We start from the raw sequence: 16,680 nt of genomic DNA, 5'->3' as shown, positions 1-16,680 counted from the left end.
GCCGTCGCCTCCCCGCCGCTGCCGCCGCCCGGCGCGGGCAGGAGCGGGCAGTGCCATGAGCCGGGGCTGAGGCGAGGGGCTGGGGCAGTGCCGAGAGCCGCGGCTGAGGTGAGGGGGCCGGGCAGTGCCGAGAGCCGCGGCTGAGGTGAGGGGGCCGGGCAGTGCCGTGAGGGCGGCCGGCAGCGCCCGCCGGTCCCCGCGGGCTGCGGGCAGGGAGGAGCGCAGGGGCCGAGGGCGGCGGTCGGGCCGGGCCGCGGGCGGCTCCCGGGGCCGGGCAGGGCGGATGGCGGCCGGGGGAGAGCCGGGAGCCCGCGGGGAGCGGGGCCGGTGCGGGGCTGGGCGGGATGGAGCCGCCGCTGCTCGGCGCGGGAGCCGGGTTTGCCGAGCCGGGGCTGCCGCTGGGCAGGAGCTGCCGGAGTACGAGCGGCACCTTAAAAACAAACGACAGAGGAGGCGGCAGCGGTCGCTTCTGCTGAAACCGGGGGAGAATTTTTCAGTTGGCTTTTGCCACCAAAGGCGAGAGGTTTCCTGTCTACTAAAATTGTTTCCTCTCTCTTGCCCCAGCTGTCGGCTCCTTGGTTTCTGCTTCTCTTGTAATTTTCAGTGTCATCTGTGTTATCTTCATTGCAGTTCAGGGGCTAAACCCGTATACTGTGTCTCTTCAGCGTGTGCTAAAGTTCCTCCTGAATGTTTGTGCTGAACTTCTTGGTGATTTGTGTCTGTCAGCAAATGTCTTGAGGAGCTCCCGATCATAATTTTGGGAAATGAAGTATACAGCGGAGGTTAATTGAAACTTTTGTATGCCACTTAAGTATTATAACCATAAGATAAATTAGCGTAAGTCTTCAGTGCTGTGAGATTATCTTCTGTTAAGATGCTTTGTCATACTCCTCTTTTAAGATGATATTGCCTGTGCAACTCAGGAAAAATAAGGGGTTGCAATTTCAGGGGTGTATATTTTTATGAGAAGATGTTGTCATTTTAGTGCTGAAATAACTTAATATTCCTAAATTGAATAAAATTCAGGCAGTGTGAGTTCTCTGTTTTGATTTTCTTGGAACTGAAAATTTGCTAAATGAGAGGTAAAAGGACTTTACCTTAAGTGTAAAATGGTAAACTAGTGACTTGGGATGTTAAAATTGACTTTTAAAGACTCTGACGTGATGCTGTTTTATGATTTATGAGAGGTTACTACTCTGACTTCTGAGCTGATCCAACGAGGTGCTGAGTTGTGGGTGGCACATTAATTGTGCTCCAAGTAGGTGCTGAGGCTTGAGGTGGTGTTTCTCAAGCAGTGCAGGTGCTTTCTCCCTTGAGTTAAAGACCAAGAAGTTGATTCTGTGCTCAGAGGTGTCTTACACTGGAGTTTGCTGGGGTATGATATAGCCTGGGAGTTGTACTGGCAAGCTGAATGCTTCTCTTGTGAACAGCACTTCTGGTCCATGCAAAGACCTTATTGAAATGACCTATTTCAGGAAAAAAAAAAATCCAAAGTTAAAACTTGAAGAAGGACATGGCCCAATAGTGTGTATTAATTACGTACTTCTTTTTGTGTGATAACAACTCTTAAGACTTCCAGCTTTTAATACCAAATACTTAGTTGTTTCTAACTAAAGAACTTCTAATCCAACTGTTTTTCAAAGTAAAGAATGTGGAGCAGGAAGCCTGGATATAATGGGTAATGCCAGTAATTTCTCTGTTGTGGTAGGTGTGTAAACAAAGTAATGGGAATTAATGAAACTTACTTAGCAAATACAAGGCTAATATAAGTGAAATGCATTTAAAATCATGGAGCTAGAGGACTGAGGATGCATTGTGGCATTCAAAGAGCTTTTTAGTTGATCCATTTGGGGACTGTGCTGCTCTACCCCTACCTTTTGTGCCAACTCAACCAATTCTCTGTGATGAAATCAGAGTTTCTCCTGTACCACATCTGGAAGGCCACCAGAGTTCCATTGTGCGGGTGAAGGTGACCAGTCACAGGCATGGCAGTGGCCATAGGTAGGGACATGTTCCCCTGTCCTGCTCTCCAGGGCTGAGCTTTAGCAGTTTCTGCCTGTGAGATGAAGAAATTGTGGTGCTGAGTGTGCAGAGTGTAACTGAAACCTGCCCAGGAGCTGAGGACAGTGAAGGCTGTTTATTAGGATAAACTAAGTTCCAAAAGAATGGAGGGGAGGGTAAGTAAAGTCTGGTCTTAAACACAGTCTTGGAGCTTGGAAAAGTCCCTCAAATCTCTGGATTTTTATTATTTTTCTTTGGTAAGCTAGAAACTGTGGTATCAGATGTCCACAGTAGTAATGCTAATTCAGTGTGCTCTAAAACATTTATCCATGAATAAAGGCCTCATGTTCTAGAAACCCTTACTGCCCTAAATGAAACAGTCAGATGACAATGTATGCTGGAAAATGAGAGCGTAATGTAGGCTTAGAGATTAGAGAAAAAAAGATAAGAGTTAATACTGTGAGCTGTCATGAGTGTGTACTTTGTATTAGAAGAGATGTATTCAGAGTAGAAACCGACTCTGGAAGTGCACAAGGGTTCCACATGTGCCTGATAAAGGACATGAACATTTTTAAGTAATGCAAAGTGGACACTTGAAAGGATGTCTTGTGCTTTCAAGGCGGAGGAGGGTGGAACACTGAGCTACTGAGAGAACAATATCATATCAGAACTGTTGATACAAAAAAAAAAAGTGTACCGCTCCATATTGTAGAGGATTGTGCTAAATGGTTCAGATTCACAAAGTAAAGGGTTTGTTTTGGGGGGGTTTTGTACTGCAAGTGGTGAATTAATCATCTCTGCTGGACAAAAATCCCAATTAATGTGTCATAAAAATATATGATCAGCTGTTCTTGACAGAATCGTGAATTATCTCTTCTTGGAGGTCGCTTCTATAAAGCTTCTGTTAACATGGCAAGCACAGAAGTTTGAAGGCAGAAAGTTAATAATAATTGATCAAAATCCCATTTCCAGCTAAAGACAACAAGACCTGAAGGTTGTGCATTGGCTGGGAGGATTTACCCTCACCCAGCAGCCTCAGCCCCTGTTCCTCAGAGCATTGTGAGGGATGAGGGTTGACCTCCTGCAGAGATAGCACTGAAGTAGTATCGTCTTCAGAAGAGCTCTAAGTGAATGGATTTGCTTGGATTTAGGCCAAGCTTTGTGTATCACAGCTCCTAAAGTATTTACATACTTGACAAATGGAATTCTAAGTCTTTTTAAGGTGATTTTTATGTTCTTTAACACACGTCCTTACTGGAGTTTTGCTCTGGAAGCTGCCTTGTGCTAACTTGGTTTCATGAGTTTGAGTCTGTACAGAGCAAAATCTCCTCTCCTTGGTCAGGACAGTAACAATGCAACCAGTGTAGTGCAGGACTCCCAGTCAGACCAGTTCAGTAATGCAGAATCTGCCTCTTTCATCATTTCCTTTAATGGACTCCTTGATGACCATTATCTCTGAAAAATAAAACCCAAGTGTCTTAAGTTGGAACTGCTCAATTGAAGCATCTGAGAGGCTTTGCTTGAAGACTTCCTGTGTTAGCCACGGTCCATCTTGCTTCTGTTGGAAGTGGTGAGGGAAAGGAAGCAGAGGAGCAAGTTTTGATGGTAGAGTAGGTCAGAGTGACTGAGGTGCCTGCAGTGTGCAATAATCCCTGTAAGTTTTGCTGGTGTTTTTATTTCCTGCTTCACCCTCTGGGAGGAGAGAAGTTCCAGGGTGTTGTGTTACTTACCAGTCATATTTATTCTCTGGGTACTGTTGTCTCTGTTGAAGACAATTGTTAGTGTCTGTGGAGGGACACGAGAATATAATGATAAAACAGGGTTTATTCTCTGAACTTGCCTTTCTGCTCCTCAAAACTCCCACCTCTCTGTTCATTATCTTTCCTGTTTGTGTTAACTCTCTCCTCTCCTGACAGTAAAGTGTGTTACTCTGCTGTGCAAAGTCCAAATCAATACCCAGTGCAGTTGGGGTTCTAAAAGGGAAGAGGACTGATGGACAGTGGATAACAGAAGATCAATAAACATGGTAAACAGTGGTGTTTCCCCATAAAGGCCAGGAGGGCAGCAGAAATGAATCGTTGTGTGAACCAGGCTTTAATATTCATTACCCTGTGTCTCAGTGGTTTATAAAGTGTTGTGCCCTCTGACCCTGCTGGTGTTGGATGACAGGAATATTGCAGGAGAATGTCCCTTAGTGCTGTGACTGTGTTGTTGTCCTGCAGAATTGTTATCCTGGAGCTGTGAGAAGATGGGATGCTCAAGCTTAGAACAGGATCTCTTTCAAGAGTATGAAAATCGTTATTCAGGCATTGGAGTGCTCTTTTAAAGGATCTCTTTGGTCAAAAAAATTGCTATGTTGGGTTTTATTAGTGGAAACAGAAGACAGAGCTACAAGACTTTAGATCTTACTCTGGATTTCATGTGTTTTGTTTAAATTACGTTTCTGTTGTAAAATAGGACTGCAAAATTATAAGCACAAAGTTATGGACTCCTTTGATACTGGGAATTTCAAAGCAGATGGGAGAGGAGTGAAATGTGAATGTGACCTGTCATGACTGCAGTAAAGTACTGATCTGAAATTAAAAAGAGAGATGTAAAAACATGCTATTTCCCTGGAAGTCAGCATTAAGACTGAGAAAAGAAAACTGTTTTTATGAGCCCAGACAGGCTGGAAGAATGAGGGCTCTGTGTGGGGAAGGAGCTGGTGGTGCTCACACGCCTGTGTTGTGGGAGCTTGGGTAGGAAATGTCACCCAGCATGTGACATGGAGAGGCAGTGGAAGCTGCCTGAGTTGGGCTGGCTGTCTCCTGCCTGGGAGCTGCAGCCTGTTCTGCCTCCTTGTCCTCTGCAGCCCCCAGGCACCCAGAGCCTGCCTCCCCTGGCGGGGCTGTGCCAGGGATCCGTCCCAAGGAGTGATGCCCTGCAGGAGCAGAGCATTGCAGAGCATTGTTCCCACAGCCCTGCCTGCGGGCACCTCCCCCTGCTTGTTCCCATCTCCCTGCCCCACTGTGGCCAGGGCAAGGTGGAGATTCTCCCTGGGTGCTTTCCAAGCCAGGCATTGCCATTCTGCTTGCTTAATATGTATCTGGCATCCCTGTTGCCTGGAGTGGCTTCGCTTTTTTCCTCATACTCTTGTGTAATACTTGGGGTTGGTCACATAAATAAATGTACTTTGGTGGGAAATGGAAGTGATCTGTACAACTCTTGACGTGTTTGGAGCTGCTGTGACGTTTGATAAGGCTTATCTTTGTAGGACCTCCTCAGTAGCATTTCTTTTTGTCTAATCATTTCCACACTTCTTCCTTTTGAACTTAACTTGAAGTATTAAACAAAGGAATTAGGAGAAGTGGAAAGAACTAAGAGGAAGATAATCCTGAATGTCTGTCAGTTCAGAAGCGTGCTAGTTAATAAACACTCTGCCAGGTTTTGAATAAACCTTCTGAGCAGATGTGTGACAACTTTACAAAAATGTTTTTATAGAAAAGAAAAAAGTGTTACTCTTCTATTTTTATGTTATTTTTAGTGAGTAGCAAGAGATGTGGATGGAGAACGGACCAGCTGTGCATACAAACTTTCTCCTATTTTGTAATTCCCTTTATTCCCTTTTATCATTCCCTTTTTGAGAACAGGTTGAGTGTTCCCAGAAGCCTTAACACTGCTGAGAGATTTCAGGCAAGCCAAAAGCAGTGCCTGACAGTTTCAGAAAACTCTGTGAGTGTCTGAAAATTTGCATTAAGAGGTGTGTTATATTTAAAAGTGTAAACATTCAGTTGTGTGGCTCTCCATTTCTTTTGTCATGCAGCTTTAAGATGTGGATTGGCAATGGTTTTGGAGCATTAAACAGATTTTACTTACGAACCTTTGCTTTTCTGATGAGTTGGGCCAACTTTCCAGTTTTACTTTTAAATCCTGCCTACATCCTAGCTATCATTCTTTCTTCCATGTTAAAACTTCACAATTGAAATGATAAAAATGAGTAAATAGTGGTGCTGCCCTATGGTGGTTTTGCTTTCTCGGGATGTGGTTTTTTTTGCTTTCTCGGGATGTGTCTGCTTCTTCCATCCAGCTGCCCTAAGCAGTGCATTTACCAATGAAAATACCTTGGACTGACTGCTCTGCAAACGTCTTTATGGACAAAAATGGGTGAGGTGTGATCAGTGGCTCCTGGAGCCTCCTCCTCCATAACCCCAGCCAGATCAATGCTGGTTTGTGTGGTCTGTTCTGATCTCGGGCTGCTGGAGAAGGGAATGTTATTGGCATAACACTTCTGATCCTTCATGGAGCTGGGAGAGCTTTGGAGGGGGTGTGGAGGCTGTTCCTCATTTGCACAGAGAGGAGCTCGTGGTGAGGAGTGGAGGTGAGAGATTTCCATCCCATGAGTGCATTTCCACTTGCACTGCTCAGTTCAGTTTCCCCAAACGAGTGACCAATGTTGTCTGAAGCCTTTGTTGTGCAGAGCACAGCAGAGGCAGCTCTGCAGGGATGGGAGCACCTTCCTCACCCTGCAGTCCTCACTATTTTGTCACCTTATCCTGGCAGACAGCCTGAGCTGCCACTCCTGCTTGGCTTCTCAGCCCTGACCTCTCTGAGCAATTAAAAGCCTCGTTTACACCCCCACACCCTGGGTATGTGCTGTGCATACCCACAGACCTGCTCATGGTGCTTGTAATTCAGAGCTTGGCTCTCTGGTAAACAAATGCCTGGTGGATGAATTCAGCATGGATATAGAACATTGCCCTATGCCTGAAATTAGACTTGCCTGCATAATTCTGTAATTGGACAAGGCAGGATATGGCTCAAAGACACTTATTTCCCTTGCCCTTTTGAATCCATCTGGTGGCTTTTGCTGTTCTTTTATCTCCCAGCAAATCAAGACCTTAAAATTGATGACCTAAAATTAATTTCCTTGAAGCTGCTTTAATGACACTTCCCTTTCTGTGTATGTGTGTGCACAAAATGTAACCCACATAGAGGGGAGTGCATTCACCCTTAACTGTTTTTTAGCTGGTTGAGACTGTAGAAATTATTTCTAAATGCAGTAGTAGAAACTTTGATGGTGCTGAAAGCATTTCCTGGACAAATTACACTGATGATACCTTTTTCTTGAATAAAAATATAGGATTAGAAAGGGAAGACTTTAGCTCTTTTTTACAAGGAAGTAACCCCAAAGGAGAATGACAACAGAGAGTTTGCATTAATACAGCTTGAATGTAAAGTAGAACTGGAGTTCTTAAAAATTCATTAAATTTTTTTTAAGCTGTTCATATTGCACTGTGGATTCAGCAGGTAACTGGTGAATTTTGGTGTGTATTGCTACAAGACACCCACCTGCTGACTTTTTTACTTTTCAGCTTGTGGAGTTGTCATGAAATTCCTGCAGACAGCTCTGCTGATTAATGTTCTCAGAAGTGATATCTGTGTGTGTGTTTTACAGCTCCCTATGTAGCTGGTCAAAATTCAGTATGTGCTTCTCTGAAATAGAGTTTTGGAGGAATGATTTCATTTACAGAAGTCCCATTGTACTGGTCTGCCTTCCACTAAGTTAAGGACCTGTGTCTGTGTGCTATGACTGAATTATACCATAGAGGAGCAAATGTTGAGAGAAAATGAGTAATGGGTGAGAACACTTCTCAAGCAGTGCTGAAAAGTTCAGAAAACCTTTAATGAACTTAAACCTTTTAAGGAAAATTTTATTTTTCTTTAATTTCACACTGGTGGCCTGGTTCACACAGGGAATGACCGTGTTGGGGTAGATCCATGCTGCTGAAAAAAGAAGAGAGGAGAGCTCTGTTTATGTTCTTCCCAAACTTATTTTGTTTGTTTGTTTGTTTTGAGTATGCACATGACAAATGATCCTTCCAGGCTTGTTATCAGTGCCACATTTTGAGAAGAAAAACAGAGTGGGAAGGATCCCCATATGCCCAAGGACCTCACTTTACCCTCTCAGTGTACTGACTTCCCTTCTCCTTAGGAGCAATACGTGCCTTTACATTGCTGTGAAATGATCATTTAAATTCAGAATGCCAGCAAAGCTGGGGATTTTTTTCCCATCTATCTCCCATGGTTTCTTAGCAATTAGGCATAAAAAAAATATGTTGTGGGAGGTGCTCATCATTTTCTGACTCAGTTGGTTTCAATGGGAGTCAGGCCTGTAAAGCAGCTGTTAAGGTCAGGCAATCTGTAATTGACCTGTCAGATGTTGCAATTAAAGTGTATTGCAGCTGTTAGAAATAGGAGTTACCTCCATTGCTCGTGAAAAAAAACCAAAAAGCTGCCCAAAACCAAACCACCAGAAAGCTTTCATATATTTCAGTGATTCATTGAGTACTGCTCTCTTCTGTGTGTAATGCAAGAAACAGAGGGGAATGCAGATGGAGCTGCTGCCTTTGATTTCAGTGCTGTTTGTGGCAAGGCCTCTTTCATGTCCTGAATTACAAAGTCCAGGGAAAATTGTTGCCAATGTCTGTCAGTCAATAAGTTTACACCTTGAAATGCTCAGAGTCATAAATACTGTGGGAAAACTAAGAAAATGTATTTACATGAAAACACATGTGGGAATGTTTTTTGCCTTAATGCTTTTGTGGATTTTGTGAAATAGTAGAATGTACTGTAATAGAATAACTAGGAATTGTATAGGTGCTTCAGCCCTGTGCACTTGAGTGAGTATTTTTGTGTCTGTCTCACAGTCCAGTGTTTTTAATCATAAAATACTTAAGCCACTCTTTAATTCAAAATTAGTCATTGAGCCACTCTTTAATTCAAAATTAGTCATTGAGGGATTTGAAATGTTTGTAACAGTTGCAAGGCTCTAGAGGCTTTTGACAGCTCCCCAGAGCCTTTATGTCATGACAGCCAGTTGGGAAGCTGGGGAGCTCTGAGTTGCCTGTCCTAATGCTTATATTGAGCCTCACTTAATATCTGTGCTCATTGAGGGTCTACAGTGGTTTTGTGTTGTCTGTTTTCTTGGGTTTTTGGCTTTTTTTTAATAAGCAAAATGCTTTGTTCTTAGCATGGTAAAATTCAGGTCGTTTGGGGCCATCTGAGCTCCATTTCAGTGTCTTGGATGTTCCCCTGTGCTCATCACTGTCCTCCAGCTGAAAAGCCACAGTGGTGCTGAACTTTGCATTTTAGTTTCTAGATATCTGAGTTGAACATAAATCTGAATGAGATGAGTGTTGCCTTAAGCAGTGAGAGAAATGTCTGCTACTCGCCAATTCCAAATCTGACATTTTATTTTCTGGCTACTCTTAGCACAAGGATTCTTTAGAGTTTGTTTTGTTACCCTTCTATGGACCTTTCTATGAATTAGAAGTTGAAGTATTTTGTGCACTGAAGCTGTCATCAGTAGTTTATATCTCTGCACAGTTCTTGCTAGAAGATGTGTGATTCTAGAGCTGCATTAATGTGGTTCACACTTTTGCTGTTGCTGCTTTAAGGTGTTAGTGACTCTTTATGATCTTGTTCCATAATCTGTGTGAGCACTGCTCTTCAGTCAGGTAAATTAGAGCAAAATTTTTCTAACCCTCCTAATAATACTGAAACTAAAAATAACATGATTACCTGCACAGGGCTCTCAGAGAAGTCAGGAATTCTAGTCCATTTTCTTCCAAAATTAGATCACAAAGAGCTTTTCTGTTCTTGTGGTGCTGATTTATGTTTCTTTTGTAGTTTCCAGGTAGCAGGAAATGCTGGTAATACCTTTGTCCATTCATTTTTTCATGGAATCCAGTGACAGGAGAGACCATTGCATGGCATGGAGTGATTGGCAGGACTGCCTCTCTTAGGTGCTGGGAACAATTATTTTAAAGAAACTTTGCAGAGAAGTTTGACTTTTGGATTGAATTACTTTTGTCCCACCTAACTCAAACTTGATGGCAACTCTTAAAAAACTTGCATGTTTTGAAGTCCTGTTTATTGGCCTTGTCCTAACCTTTCCTGTCCTTTGGACCTTCTGGGGAGTATGCTTGCAGAAGCTTCTGAGAAATCCTGATCTGTCATAAATGCATTTTCTGCATTTATCAAAGACACTTTTCCTTGGGTGGCTGAGATGCAAGGAGGTGAAGAACTGTAATCAGTGTGCCTCTACCAGCAGTTAGTTCCCCATGTTAATGTTTGCAGCTTGCTCTGTATCTTCAGCTGCCTTCAGATAGTTAATTCTCATGTTTTAAGTACAACTGCCCTTCTAGTTAGGTGTGAATACTTTATTTGTGTTAAATGTAGCCCTCCTCCCTTCCCTAGACAATTTAAGCTTTCTGAAAATAGCCTTGCTTTGGTTTGTTGTTCTTGTTTCGGTTTGTGCCAGCTGCCTGCTCTGCAGATCTTTGCCTGTTTTTGCTAGTTGTTTATTTTATTTGAAGAGTTATTACCTTGCTTCTTAGGGATGTGCTAGGTCTGAAACTAAATAATTCTAAGTATTAAAAGCTTGAGTGCTATTTAATAACACCAGAGAATATCCCCTTCTGTAATTTTGAAAGCATCTCTGAGACCTGAGGAGACCATGATTGTGTACTGTGTTTTGTCCTGTCAGCTTAAAAAGCCATGAGGCACCTTGCATGCTAATCCTCTGCAGAACATGAAATTAAAATGAGGGCTGTACATAAGAAATATGAAATTTGATTGATCATTCAAAATCCCCTGATAAAAAAAAAGATGTCTTTTGATACCTATGGGTAAATCTGTAGATTCCATTTCTTTTTTACTAATCTCTCATAACTACATTTTACATGGGGACCTAGAGGTTGAGTTACTAATTGGTGCTGCTCCTCTGTGTATCTGAGTCCAGCCTCATGTGGACAAACCTGTTTCTTTTTAAAACCTTTTCATATGAAGGTGTGTAATGGTTGTTTTACCTTGGCAGGTACTGTGACTAGTGCTGTAATTTTTTTGTTAAGGAAATGAATGTAAATGTAAGAAGTCTTTGAATACTCACGTGCTACCTGTTGGCAGTTCTACCTATTGATGTGCATTTGCACTGGGAAAAAGAGCCTGCAAGACAATTCTGATAAGCCCTTTTTAATTTAGGATTCAGGGCACCTTCTTGTACTTAATTTTGGAAACAGGCTTTTCTCTAAGTCACTCGGTCAGAATTTCCCCTAAAGATTTCATAGTGACCTTTAATTTAATCAGAGATGTGGGCAGAGTTTTCAGCTGTGGATAAATCCACAGAGGTTTTAGATAATCTTTTATCAGATTAATGAGGAGGTGATTTTTTTTTTTACTGAGATAAGAGAGCAAGTTACAATTCTGCACAGTTTAACCTCACCATTTACCCTTTCCACTGGGTGTCATTTTTTACATGTAGACTTTTGATGCGTTATTATTATAGAAATCCAACATGTTCTGCTGAGATGTAGAACTTGTGCAGCACCACAAGATTCTGATGTAGACTCTCCTCCCTTTTAGAAGAGAGCAGATGCAGCAGTTATGTATTTATTGCTCAGAACTGTCAGAGCATTGTTGGGTTTTGAGAACCCAGCAGTTTGAGGAGAGTGGGAAAAGCTGGCTTTAGGCTGGCTCTGAGTTTGCCCTTGTTTTCATGTGTCTATTTCTGAATCCCTTGCTGCAGAAATTTCAGATCTAGGTCTGTAAACTCGTCTTTTTCTGGGGCATTTCTCTTCTCACTTATGGCCAAATTAGTTTTTTAGGTAATTTTGATGCCAGCAACTAGCTACCTGGAAAAACCACATTTTAACATAATTTTAAGGACAGCAATATTTGTTATAGGAAATGACTAAAACCCCAAAATCTGTGGTGGAGGGTGAGAGGGTGGGATATGGTGGTGGTTGGTTACAATTTTATTTTGTTCTAGAAACTAATGAAAGGTCCCTTTGAACTGTTCAATGTGGAGTGCTTTGGAAGGAAAAGGTGCTACCTGTTGCTTGCAATTACAAATAATAAACAAGAATATAGTTCATAGGAGGGGAACATGTGAATGGAGAAAGTATTATGTATGTACTAGCATTTTTATTCATTCTTATTGTGCCAACTGGGAGTAAATGTTCTTTAATATAATTATACTCTGGTGCAGTTTGAATGTGTTCCAAAGAGCAGAGCTTTGTCTAAAAACTTCTTTTATTTCTTCTGTTAGGGAAAGTGTTGGATTTCTTAAAAGTACTGCTTCACTTCAGCCTTCAGAAAAATCATTAAATAAGAAGAAATTAGATTTTTCTGAGTTTCTGGAGAACCTTTAACTGCTTAGCTTTTTGTGTTTGTTAAATGGGACTGTAGTGAAAATGTTAAAGTTTTTGGTAAGTGGTGTGTCATGGAAGGAGAATAGGAAATAATTATTATTATTCTTTTATCAGTAAAGGCAGGGGAGCTAATGTGATAGCTGACCTTTTTTAGGTCTTTGGGGAAAATGTTCATATAGAATACACTCACTTAGCTAACATTAAACAATTTTTGCTTGATTATTTTTGAAGTGTTGTAAAGATGAGCTTGGGGACCTCAGCAGCAGCAACAAAATTCCAGTAATTTTGTCTGCAACAAAATTCCAGTAGTTTTGAAGACTCCTTATTTGCCATTGCAATTTTACTTGACTTTTCTGTCCTGGACTTAAAATGACTCTTACTCATCTCTTTGATAGGTTTATAATTTTCATTAAATGTATAATCTCATTGATAAGACTTTAACATTTTGCCTAGGATTCTCTTTTTAAGTATAGCTAAGCATACTTAAATGGAGATTATTTAACTTAAATTTTTCTGAACTTAAAAGCATTTGCACAAACATATTTGGGTTTTTTTAATGATGCTCAGAGAGCTCCTGCTGGAGATGTTTTAGCTCTCACCAGCTTCGTTGTGCTAACCTGGGTTTCTCTGTCAGGGTATGTGCTGTGTGTGTGTGTTGTGATCCCTGGTGGGTGGCACCATCAGTTTTGGCCATGACCTGGGATCGGCTTCTGCTCAACACATTTAAAACACAGTCTTAGTACTTGATGTTGGTGTCAACTTTTTCATTTCTGCCCTTGGATTTAAAACAGGTTTTGTTGCTTTTGTTTTTCCCCCACCTCTGTATCTCAAATCCAGTTGCATGAACTTGGAAAGGGAAGGGAACTTCCTTCTTGTTCCTGATGGAAACTGAGCTCTGAAGCCTTATCTCCATCCAGGCTGGGTAACTGGATCCCTGACAGGAAGGTTTCACAGGGCTATTGTGTGATAGTAATTACCAACCCTGGCTCTGTAGTTCATTTAAAAGTAATGACTAGTGGATGTAAAAGGAACAATAGATGTTAACTATGGAATACATTAACTCATGGAGATGCCAGGGGAATTTAATTGATCATAATTAGAAATTTGAATGGGGATAGGAAAGAACGTTGAATTTTGCATTTTGTATCCCTTCATTTTTTTGTCTTTTATGATATAGATCTGCTGAATGAGATGAAGTCCATGTGACAGATAATGTCCCAGCAGCTGTGCTCTCTGCTTCAGGGAGGGCATTCTGGGCTAAATGGGAATTGGCTTTACTTCTGTGGCAAAGCAATACTTTTCACTAATATTTTGCTTCGTTTTGAAGGACCTGAAATGAAGACTTCTTGCTCTTAACAGAAAATTGTGTCTGATGCTGAGAGCTCTGTTACTTATTTTAATGAAGTACAAAGAATTGCAGCAGTTCTCCCACATATCTCAGTGTTGGAAGGCAGATACTGCTTGAGTCTCTAGTAAATCAAACAGAATCTAGAATTTCGGGGAGAAAATATGAATTTCAGATCATATTGCCTTGTGTAGGTGTTCCCTGTCTGAGAGAGATTTAATGTGCTGCTGGCCTGGTTTGGAACATGGCTGTAATGTGTTAGTGGGGTCCTTTTTCTGTTAAAATAAAATCTCTCACTCCATAAGGAGGCTGCAGAGATTGTCTAAAACAAATATACTGCTGCTTCTTCCTTCCAAATGAAGGGTAGATTTAGAGTATGAAGTTTTGAGTCTGGCACTTGAAAATTACTGTCCTGTAACCCAAAATGATAAAAAAGGCCCCATGAATCCTGAAGAACAACTGGGTGGTTTTCCCAGTCTGCCAAAGCAGTTGGATGAGTGATGGCCCAGAAAGGTTACTGGGGAAACAGAGGCATAACCAGTGAGAAAGATCTTTCCTGTGAGCAGCTGTGGCAATCTGCATGAAGTTGAACTGTAGCATTATCAGTAATGAAATTCATTGTTTCCTAAACAGCATTTAGGACTTGGACTTCTGGTGCAACTGACAGATACAGGGGAAAGTATTGCAGTGCTGTTTAGTAACCTGTGAGGCTTTTCCTTTACTTAGGAGGAGAAGAATTTCTGTTTTGTGGAAAACACATTTTTTTGGTCTGTGTTTAGTAGCAACAAAAATGCAAGTGTTGAACCTTGTTGCACATTTTTCTGAAAGCATTTTGCTAATACAGTGTGCTGTGTACCATTTCCCCCTCATGAAGATGTTGTAATAAGTAATAGCAATGTGATGGGAGTAGTTGGCTGCTGCAAAACATGTGAATTTAGTTACCCAATCCAGCCTGTTTCTCCAACTAAATGATTATGACTAAGTGTGGTATATGCAACTTTGACCTTCTAAGTTAGTTCCTAGTTTGCTGCTTTGTTGTTTCAATCACCTTCTACATTGTTAATGTGAAAAGAATTGCTTTGCTGTGTAAAGTTGGTGGACAATTGTCTGAGGCTCTTGGATGGGCTGTGTGTTTTCTCAGGGCTGTGAGCAGGGGCTTTCTGGGGCACAGCTGAAGGAGGGTGGGGGGTGTTTGTCCTGCAGGAGAAGGGAACAGGGGGGTGTTTATGGGCAGAAGGACACATTGCTGGGTGCTTGGCTCTTCCTGTGAACTCCCAGTCAGTCATTCCTGGGAAGGAGCACAGCTACTGCAGTGACACTTAGAAGAGTGCCGTGGCCTAGCCCGCAGCTGGCCTCTCCCTGGGTGTCCCTGTTTGTCACCAGGTGCATCACAGTGTGGTGGAGGCGTGTTGTCACCCAGGCAGAGACATCCTCAGCTCCAGCCCTGCTGCCTGCCTGCTCACAGGAAAGGGCTGGGGGAGGAATGCTCTCTGTCCCAGGCAGCTGCACTCCCTGTTTGCCTGGCTCAGGGCTTCCTGCTGATGGAGCTTTAAAAGCAATGCCTGTAGGTGAGGATTATAAACTGCTCTTCTGTGGGAGATGGGGATGCAGTGCCTTGAGGTCAGAAGTGGAAATGGCAGCAGTTGGTTGGCAGCTATCTCATTCCACCCTGCAACAGCATTCAAAATTCAAACCTCTGGGGGAAAGGAATTATTTTCTGAGCAGCCTTCTTCCCTTCCGGGTAGAAGTTCATTTTTTGGATCATTTGAAGCCTGAGAATGTAAGACTGTTACTCAGATCTGCCTGCCACATAAATAAAACTGATACCTTGCATCTTCAGAATCAACAGAAAAACCTTGAAGAGGCAGCCAGAGAATGGGGAACAGTGTGGCCTTCAAAAGAAGGACCAGTGAAAACCTGTGTATCTTCAAGTACCAATATAATCTGCAAACAATCAGTTTGGAATTGTGCCACTTCAGATAGTGAGGCTAGAACATCAGGTCTTCAAAAGCTGGGAGAGGAGCTGAGGAGTAGGGGAAGGAAATGAGTGAGGAAAATGTAGCCAGAAATGAGTAAGAAGTGAATCTGTTAAAATGATACAAGAGTTGAAAATGTATGGTTGAAGAGCCTGATGAAGTAGCTTTATCAAAACCTAGCAACTACAGAAAGACCTGTCAAGGAAAACTTCTCAGCATCTACTTTGAGAAGAAAAAACAAAACAAAAGCCCAAATCCTCTACAGTAAAACAGAGATTGTGTTCAGGAATGGATTGAAAACATGCTCTTTTATATGACATAATTGTGGTACAGTAACGTGCTTGAGATAGGCAAATACTGGTTAATCAAGAATTTCCTTCCTTTCTCTGTTAAGTTAATCATGATGTTAGGAAAATCTTGCTTGTTCAGTAAGCAGTAAAATCTCTTTTCAGTACATTTGGTGTGTGCAAGTGAAGTTCATCTGTTTCAGGTCATTAGCACTGCATTAGCACAGCATGGCAACTGGTGTTTAAACACCAGCTAATTAATGTTCAGTGTAAACACAGTGTGCTAAAGAGCTATCCAAACCCATGGAGTTCTAGCTGATACAAAATGCCACAGTGAAAATGCTGTTGGGGGATGGGAGGAATTGCTAATCTTTTTCTCCTGCTTTCCTAGATTATTGATAAATGATTAAGGCTGAACAGCAGAAGAGAAAGGGTCAAACTGATGCCAACAGCACTGTGTGCATGGGGGATTTTGTCATTTGTGGGGTTTTGATGTTATTTTGTTTTTTCCTTCCTTTCCTTCCATCACTGAGCTGTGATGGCTCAGTGACCTGGAAAACGTGTAGGGTTTTTGTACTTTCAAATTTTGATGTTTTCATTTTGCAGTTTCACAACTGGGCCAAAATATTAAACATGTGTGATAGCTGATGGCCCAGCACTATGGAAATGAGGTTGGATAGGTATCTTGTCTAGTAGTATTTTTTCCCCCTCTCCAAAATAAATTTGGGTGTGTTTGTCCAAAAAATCTGGTATTTTGCAGTCTGACCTGTGTGAAACAGAGCCATGTCTGTGGTGGACAGCAGACAGAAGCATGGATTCTCTCTGCTGCTGGTTCCCAGGTGTGCTAATCCAACAGGGAAATGAGACACCAGATTTCTCAG

The 16,680-nt window shown here is 42.0% G+C and overlaps 1 protein-coding gene across 2 annotated transcripts in view; it reads left to right on the top strand.

Moving 5' to 3' along the window:
* The window catches only part of TEX2 (testis expressed 2), a 46,308-nt gene continuing 29,628 nt past the window's right edge, over positions 1 to 16,680 (top strand). Inside the window, exon 1 of one of the 2 annotated variants that reach the window (XM_036394548.2) lies at positions 1 to 108. The gene's annotated coding sequence lies outside the window, so the exon portion shown is untranslated. Of the gene's footprint in view, positions 146 to 16,680 lie in introns of both variants that reach the window. The other variant, XM_036394547.2, reaches the window with a different exon arrangement.

Source organism: Molothrus ater, chromosome 19 (assembly GCF_012460135.2).
Source record: "Molothrus ater isolate BHLD 08-10-18 breed brown headed cowbird chromosome 19, BPBGC_Mater_1.1, whole genome shotgun sequence".
Taxonomy (NCBI): domain Eukaryota; kingdom Metazoa; phylum Chordata; class Aves; order Passeriformes; family Icteridae; genus Molothrus; species Molothrus ater.
This window is presented reverse-complemented; position numbering and strand designations above follow the sequence as displayed.